The sequence below is a fragment of the Sphaeramia orbicularis genome, chromosome 11, assembly GCF_902148855.1.
Source record: "Sphaeramia orbicularis chromosome 11, fSphaOr1.1, whole genome shotgun sequence".
NCBI lineage: Eukaryota > Metazoa > Chordata > Actinopteri > Kurtiformes > Apogonidae > Sphaeramia > Sphaeramia orbicularis.
The window spans coordinates 12,731,617-12,740,702 of NC_043967.1; the positions used below are offsets into that span (position 1 = coordinate 12,731,617).

General features: G+C 34.9%; 1 long non-coding RNA gene across 1 annotated transcript; it reads right to left on the reverse strand.

Annotated features, from left to right (window-relative positions):
• Positions 1 to 5,042: 5,042 nt before the first annotated feature.
• LOC115428367 (uncharacterized) lies at positions 5,043 to 5,400 on the reverse strand. Its single transcript, XR_003936612.1, has 2 exons — positions 5,365 to 5,400; positions 5,043 to 5,120 (listed from the first exon to the last, which is right to left on the reverse strand). It is a non-coding gene; the product is annotated as an uncharacterized LOC115428367 (long non-coding RNA).
• Positions 5,401 to 9,086: the final 3,686 nt, after the last annotated feature.

The window sequence follows — 9,086 nt, forward strand, 5'->3', positions numbered from 1 at the left end:
TCCCTTTTTCCAAAGAGCACCTCGAACAAACTCTTTTTTGGTCCTAGAAGCATACCTTCACATGAATTTATGAGATCAGATGAATTTAATTGGTAGGTCGGTCATTTGTTGGCTCCTGCTGGTGGAGCAGCTTTACATCCAGGTGGTTCAGACAGATCTGTGGTAATACAGGTGTTCTTTAGTTTGGTTTTTAGTGCGAGTGACTGCAAGAATTTGGATGTATTCATTAAAAACAGCTTATTTGTTAAAACATGTCGACATCAGTAAGATGGGTTCATACAGGTAATACAATACAATATTAACTAAATATAGTATACATTATATTCATTCCATTATATAATACATTATACATACAGTCTATACTTGAATTAATGTCATTTTAAGGAGTCTCATATAAATAGTTGTTTGTTATTTAAACATTTAGTGACTTTTAATGATGATTTCACCGTCGTCTGATTCAGAAGACATAAGGCAGCTGGTCCACTTCACACCTTTGTTATTTGAATGTTATTGTAACCCTAGAATATTGCTTGTCTCACCAGGGCTGTGGGTAAGGTGGGTTACAATGGTATTCTTGATGTTGAAATGTTTTGCTGTTATCCGTGCTAATAATCACCAAACGGCAGGACAGTTTCAGCCAGCTTTATTGTCCGCAGCTCAGGACAACATACACTGATCTCCATGGACAGAACTCTGGTGTCACGCCAAAACAGGTCGTACCACAAACAATAGGCAGGAAACAAAATATTAAGAAAGGCAAGAAGAAACATAATAAAAGAATATATAATATAAATTGACTAAATAATTAATGAAAAAATATGTAAATTACAACATAAACAAAATGTCAAAATAATAAATAAAAATTAATAATTTGGAAATAAAATAATATTCAAATTAAATGTTACAGTCATCCTCTGCCACAGATGAAATGTCCACATTTCAATAAAGAACTCCAAGGTGTGCAAAAAGGCAAAAAAAAGATCTGTGGAAACCTGCATAATGCAGAAACAGTTACAGACAGCTTAAGTGAATGTTTGTCTGTCATATATATATATATATATATATATATATATATATATATATATATATATATATATATATATATATATATATATATATATATATTTTTTTTTTTTTTTTTTTTTTTTTTTTTTTTTTTTCCAGGTTCAGCAAGCTTTATTGTCCCCAGCTCAGGACAACATACACTGATTGCGCTCCACCATCATGGACATTACTCTCGTGTCACGCCAAAACAGGTTGTACCACAAACAATAGGCAGGAAACAAAATATTAAGAAAGGCAAGAAGAAACATAATAAAAGAATATATAACATAAATTGACTAAATAATTAATGAAAAAATATGTAAATTACAACATAAACAAAATGTCAAAATAATAAACAAAAATTAATAATTTGGAAATAAAATAATATTCAAATTAAATGTTACATTATTTAAGAAATCTTGCACCACTTTTAAACTGTGCAGCTCAGGTTTTCCAAGCATTAATGAGTGTGTGGAAACTGACTAGTGTTAGAACAGTCACCTTTCCATTATGGTCCATCTACTCATGAAAAGGGCCCCATTAACCTGCAGGGCCCGCCCGCTGATGGCCTATTGTCCCCAACAGGACTTAAACCCTGATCAGACCAGGTCCAGTCCACAGCCACCTTCCATCCACTGTGGGACACTGAGACGTTCTCCAACAAACCACAAGCTGAGACAGGATGGTGAACTTTGGATTTCAGAGGTCTCGCTGTGTTCAAACCGGCAGCCTTGAGCGAAGACTGTTCAGGAAGGGCACCACACACCTGGCCAAGATCGCTGTGGTCCTGCAGGAAGCTCCATACAAAATGCTGACTTTTTCACAGGTAAGACTGAGCTGGTCCAGTGGAATGATTTAGTCTGATAATTAGAACATCTCATAAAGTACAAGTAGTCCTTTCAAACCACTCATTTATCCTCAACTTGTTGTTTTGCAGTTGATGTCCAAACTGGCGCCGTTAATCCCCGAAGACCCAAAATCCATGGAGAGCAACATCCGAGTCTGTTTGTCCAGCTACAAATGTTTTATGAAGGTGAGGAATGATTCAGTCTGTTTAATATCCTTTTTATATATACTTTATTTTTAACAGATTTTACATTTTTTAACAAACAGACAGTAAAACAAAAAAGTAAAGACATGTCAAGACAAACAAGAGACATCAACAAACACAGACAGGGCAGTATCAAAACTTAAAGTACAACTGGAAAAAAGTGGGTCAGTGAGTCACAGTGTTATCCCATCATAATAAGAGGGTTGAGTTAGTTTGGGTATTTGTCCTGTTTCAGTCCATGTCAGATCATTCGAATATATTCTCATGTTGCATCAGATCAGGTCCCGTAAACCTGCTGACATAATTACATCCATCATTTTCATAAACATTTGTGCACATTTTCCTGAAATGTATATTTACACATTGATAGTAAAAGACACAGATGTTGAGATAAATGTATATTTCTCATGAGAAAAACAAGGTATTGTTCAAATGGGGCGTCACATCTTCTGGGATAGATGTCCATTTTAGCCAATAATTTGAAAATTTGTCCAAATTATGGTTCAAGGAGAAAGTTAGTTTTTCCATATTGTATATTTCTTTAACAATTCCAATCCAGTCCTTCTTTGTTGGGGGTTCTTCGCTCAGCCATTTTCTTGTTATGGCTTTTTTAAAGGCTGCCATCATTATATTAATCAGGTATTTGTCTCTAGAATCGGCTATGGGTGGTAGATTTCCAACATAAACTATGCAGAAATCATGTTTAATCTCAAACCAGCTACAAATGTTTTATGAAGGCGAGGACTGATTGAGTTTGTCAAATATCCTTTTACCCTCCGGTATCCGGCTGCGCCTTTTAGGCACACTTTGCACTTCGTTTTAAAAAACTTCATATTATTTTTCACAATTTAAATAAGGTTAGAATTCAAAAGTTGTTCATTTTTGCATGATCTTTAAAATTCTGGCCACCAACTAAAATTTGCACATTGTAAACAAAAGAAAATTACAAGACTAGCATCTGTCTCCAAAGTGTGTCTAAAACACACTATTTCTTCCATTTGATATGTATGATTAGGGATGAGCTTGATTTACAAAAATAAAATCAAACTAGAGCAGAAAAATAAATCAATAAATAATATTTAGTAGTTTGATTTATAGGTGTGCATTTTACGCACACGTGGTGACAGATGCTAGTATTTTTGAACATTTGACCTGGTGCCAAAAATAATAATGCAAATTAACCAATGTTGGAGTTAATCATTGACATATGCCAGGCTGCAAAAATCACATAATATGTGATCCACTTTTATGCAGTATATTGAAAATTTTGTTTTTTTTTTTGTTTTTTTGCATTAACAAAAATGGTTTGTTTACATTACAAACACGGCATTTAAAGGGTTAAAAAATGTGACAATTATTGAGTATTTGGTATTTTTATTTACAGCTCAAGCTGATGAAATAGAAAAAAAGTGTAATAGAATTAAAAACAAACTGTATGAAATTTTTTTTTACATTATTCCCCAAGTGTGCCAAAAAGGCACACTAGGGCCTTGCTGGACAGGATACCGGAGGGTTAATGGTGAGATGAAGTGGCTGTTTGATCTGTGGTATGAGTGGGATTTCCAGAACTGAAGTGAAATGCGCTGGTTGTTTCAGATTCCAATGGTCCCAGGTTCCCATGACAGTAAAAAGAACTACTGGAAACTGGACACCCATCAGATCACAGAGAAGATGGTGCGTCGTCACTTCAAAGGAATCCTGGAGCTCTTTCCTGAGTTGGCCTCCAAAGTAAAAATGGAGCCCATGAGCAGAGCGTCCAAGCGGGGCTCGGCTCTGGGCTCTGTGGTGAAGTTCAGCGGTCCGTTCTCCATCGAGTCCCTCCTGAAGAGAGACGCCGTGTCCTCTGGGACGCCCAGAGCCCAGTGTCCTGTGTCCAGGGTGGTGTTCAGGGAGCAGCAGCAGCAGCAGCCTGGCTCCTCACACACTGGACAAAGGAGGAGCTTCAGCTGCTGGGACTCCGAGCAGCTTCTGGTCCCTGTGTCTTCATCTGGATTGTCCTTCATGTGCTCAGCAGGGGGCGGCACACACCATGGATTCACTGGAGCCAGAGCTGAGGAACCCATCAGGCAGATGCACGAGTGCACCGTGGCCCCGTTCCCCGTCTACACCAGAGCCAGCACTGGCCCTTATTTCACCAGCCCACACAGCAGTTACATCACTTACCCTGAGCCCAAACATACCCATGATGCTCACCGATTCTGGCTTTAATGTCTATATTCACTGCACAACTTACCTGCTGTTTGGAATACTTAGCTTTTAGTCCAACGGCCAGAAGGTCCAATGGATTATTGGGATCAGTTGTCGTCTGATGTCTGTGAACAATTTGTCAAGATTTTTTTTATATGAATTTTTTACATAATTACTGTTGGCGATAGATAGGAAGTCACATATGGACTTTCATTTGGTGCTATGACCTTTGACCTTGACTGACCTTGAAAGGTCAAAACCAAGGTCATCTATGTCCACATTTATAGAAACATCTTCTCCAAAACCGTCTGCCAGAATCAATTTGAATTCATAACAGAGGTTTTTTGGGGTAAGGTCAACCACAAGTGTTCAAGGAACTGAGAAATATTGATTTTTGATTTTTTTTTTCTACATTTTTGAATTTTTAAAAATCCCCATTGCTTTATAATGGGACACATTTCAAAGTGCTAGAACTTGAAAACAGTTGAAGATATTGATGTAATTACTATTGGCAATAGATAGGAAGTCACATATGGACTTTCATTTGATGCTATGACCTTTGACCTTGACTGACCTTGAAAGGTCAAACCCAAGGTCATCTATATCCAGATTTATAGAAACATCTTCTCCAAAACCGTCTGCCAGAATCAACTTGAATTCATAGCAGAGGTTTCTTGGGGTAAGGTCTACCACATGTGTTCAAAGAATTGAGAAATATTGATTTTTGATTTTTTTTTTTCCTACATTTTTGAATTTTTAAAAATCCCCATTGCTTTATAATGGGACATATTTCAAAGTGCTAGAGCTCAAAAACAGTTGAAGATATTGATATAATTACCTCCGCCAAGGAGGTTATGTTTTTGCCAGGGTTTGTTTGTTTGTCTGTCCGTTAGTGTGCAACATAACTCAAAAGTTATGGACAGATTTTGATGAAATTTTCAGGGTTTGTTGGAATGGGATAAGGAAGAAATGATTAAATTTTGGTGGTGATCGGGGGGGGGGGGGGCCCACGGGGGGGGGGGGGGGGGGGGGCACTGATCAGCCTTGGCGGAGGTCTGCGCTCTCCGAGTGCTTCTAGTTACTTTTGGCAATAGATAGGAAGTCACATATAGACTTTCACTTGGTGCCATGACTGTTGACCTTGACTGACCTCCAACGGTCAAATGATTGTCAATTAGTATGTTTTTCCTTTTTTTTTTTTTTTTTTTTTTTTTTTAAATAAAACACTGAAAGACAAAACTGTTGTGGACCTTTTCTATAAGTTAATAATATATGTGGTGAGTAAATATGGCAACTGTTCACTTTAAAAGATGATGGCAAAAAGTTAAGGGTGAATGGGCTCTATGCACAGCCCCACTACTTCCTCAACTTCAGGTGGTTTCTTTATTTCCTGTCTTTCATTATTGGACACACTGATTAATCCAGGTGTGTCTGCTACTTGTTGGGACAACTGATTGATTAGGCACACCTGGATTGATCAGTGTGTCCAATAATGAAAGACAGGAAATAAAGGAGTCACCTGAAGTTCAGGAAGTAGTGGGGCTGTGCATAGAGCCCCTTAAGGGTGCAAATTGTACTAGATGAAAACTAAATTTTGAACATATATTAATCAAGAGCTGCAGACTCTACATGACTCACACCAATTATAAGTAGATTTTTGGACATACTAAGCCTGTAGGTAAAATATGTGTTTTATGTAATGTTTTTTATATATTAGTTTTACTGCAACTTCCAAAATTCAACATGACTGATTTCATTATCAAAGTCTTTCCATTATTTTGTTGAAATTTAATTAATACATTATTTAAATATGTTTACCTCTACTTAATTAATAATTATGTAAAACTAGCTTTACTCTATTTACCTTAAAACTGAGACTGAAAGTTATAAAATGTACTTAATGCAAAGTAAATATTTCATATAATCAAACTAAATGAAGAAAAACAGCCTAAAATGATTAAATACTTGACAAAATTCATTGATGTTATACTTGGGTTGTGGTCTAAATGTGGTGGTGTAAAGTCTAATCACTACTTTATGTCAAAATTTACCTGTAATGTATTTAAATGTGTTTAATTCTGCTTGATATTTGTTATAGAACAATCTTTCCTTCTTTATTTACTGAATGTATAATTTAAGCATCAATCAAGTATTAATTCACCCTAGTGTCTTTTAACTGTGTACTTTCAACATTTTATCGATTTAATCTGACATTGCTGCTGCCTATATCACTACTGGTCACATTAGTGGTATTATTGATTAATTATTGAGGCTGTGAATCAGTGGGCCTACATGAAAACAGGAAACTTTCACATTTTAAGAACGCTGCTCTACTTATTATAGTTTTCCTACAGAATCATGAAATGCAGGACATGATGTTAAAGTGTCCATTGTGTCAATAGATGGTGTGCACATGAGGTTTGCCTTGATGTTGAGAGGGGGATGGGAGCTGGATCTCAGACATGGGAAGGATGTAAATTTGGGGACGCGTCATTAATAGTGTACTTTGAGTCATAAGGTGTTTCGGCCTTTCAACACTAGACACCCTCATCAAAGGTGTCCACAGCCACAGGGTGACGAAGCCTGAGTTTATGTCCTATTGTCCAACTGACAGAAATACCTGGAGGTTTGAACAGTGCAACTTCTGGGACTATGCCAGGTAGGAATGTCCTCTTCTCTGAGTCAAGCCTCAAGCTGACCACAGACGTGGTTTACCCTCATCCTGGGGGGTTCTTTTTTTTTTTTATCAATGTATTTTCATTCATATTCAGTCTTTCAAACATACAAAGAGTAAGACAAACACTGAGACATATAACAGAGGTATAAGACGCCACAATAAATAAAAAAATAAATAAATAAATAAAAAAATTTAAAGGGTTCCGCTATGTAATTACTCAATCATTTTGTACACAGCACTTATTAACCAGAGTCAAGGTGCATTGTCAGCTGTTCTGCATAAGAAATAAAATCATGCCATACCACATTAACCCTTTCATGCATAGTGGTCACCACAGTGGACAGCTGTTCTATTTATTTATTTTGTATTATTTATTGGTTTATTTAATAGGGATCATGCATATTTATCCAATCCAACTTTATTTGTAAAGCACTTTAAAACAACCACAGTGGACCAAAGTGCTGTACAGCAGGATAATTAAAACCAAAATAGAAGAATAAAGAATTTGTTGTGTTAGTTCCATATCAGCTGACGCAGTGGACGCTTATGCACCATCCCATACACTGACATTCATACCATTACTGTAACTTTGCTGTTTATGCAAAGTTACATGCTAATTCTAATTGTTAATAGACTATAATTAACCCTTTCATCCATAGTGGTCAGTCCAGTGGACAGCTATTCTACAGCTGTTCTCTTGTATATTAATGGATTTTGTTGTTCTTTTTTTTTTGTTTGTTTTGTTTTTGGTTTTTTTTGTTTTTTTTTACACATCTTTATTAAAGTTGTAAGACACTACATATCTTTTCTGGCATGAATTGGTAACATTATGTAGATCTCTCCTGAGCATAAACCCCCAGAATCACAAGCCCTCCCCATAGTTTTCACACAATTTATCAGTAAATACATGTTTCTGTGCGTCAAAAATTAAACGTGTGGTGTCCAGCTGAGTGGACATTTTTGCAACTTCATGAAAAATACGCTCATAAGAATTTTTTTTCGTTATTATTATTATCTATTTTTTTTTTTTTTTAAATTATTTTTATTTTATTTATTTTATTTATTTTTCAGAAGAAAAATTTCAATCGCATTGTTTTTTTCATGCCTAAAGAGGAATAAAAACACTCAGGAAAAAAATTTGATTAAGGTTCTAATAATTTGTGCATGAAAGGGTTAACAGTTTTGTTTTGTTTTTTTTAAATAAAAAGTTGTTTTTTGCATATTATCTCCATGAAGGTATGTTAAAATGTGAGAAAATAACAGATTAGCAGCATTAAAAATGTTTTTATTTCATCGTTTTCTCACAGTAAATCAGTAAATACATGTTTCTTTGTGTCTAAAATTAAACACATCGTTTTCAGCTGAGAGGACATTTTTGTAACTCCATCAAAAATAGGTTTGTGAAAAATCAATCGCATTGTTTTTTTTGTTTTTTTTCATAATAATCCATCCATGGATTATTATTATTATTATTATTATTATTATTATTATTATTATTATTATTATTATTATTATTATTATTATATTTTTGCATTATTACAACAATTATTATAATAATGCAAAAAATATAATAATAATAATAATAATAATAATAATAATAATAATAATAATAATAATAATAATAATAACCCATGGATGGATGGATTATAATAATAATAATAATAATAATAATAATAATAATAATAATAATACCAGTAGCCTAATTTGCTTGTATTATTGTAGCGGTAAATATGTTTAATTTGATACAACATTAAAACCATCTTTATTCTCTTTTATTGACAATATTGTATTAATTGACTAAGTATTAATTGATTCTAGTCTCACAGTCTAGTAAATTTATCACTTTTTTCACTGATACATTTTTTCACTAATACATATAGTTTACATGAATCTTGCTGTTTCTGAAGTCTTAAGAATGTCCTGTACATGTGAATGTGATAATGTAGTTCATAGACAAACTAAACACAAACAACTGCATTCACAAAGACACTGACGACCTGTTGACATGACTCCACCCTAACATTTCCTCAGTTTCCTGAGGGTTCTGCCCAAAGGATTGGGGAAGTTCTATCTGATCTATCGTTACACCCCCTTCACACATGAAATGCTCCTCGTTCACAGTGAATA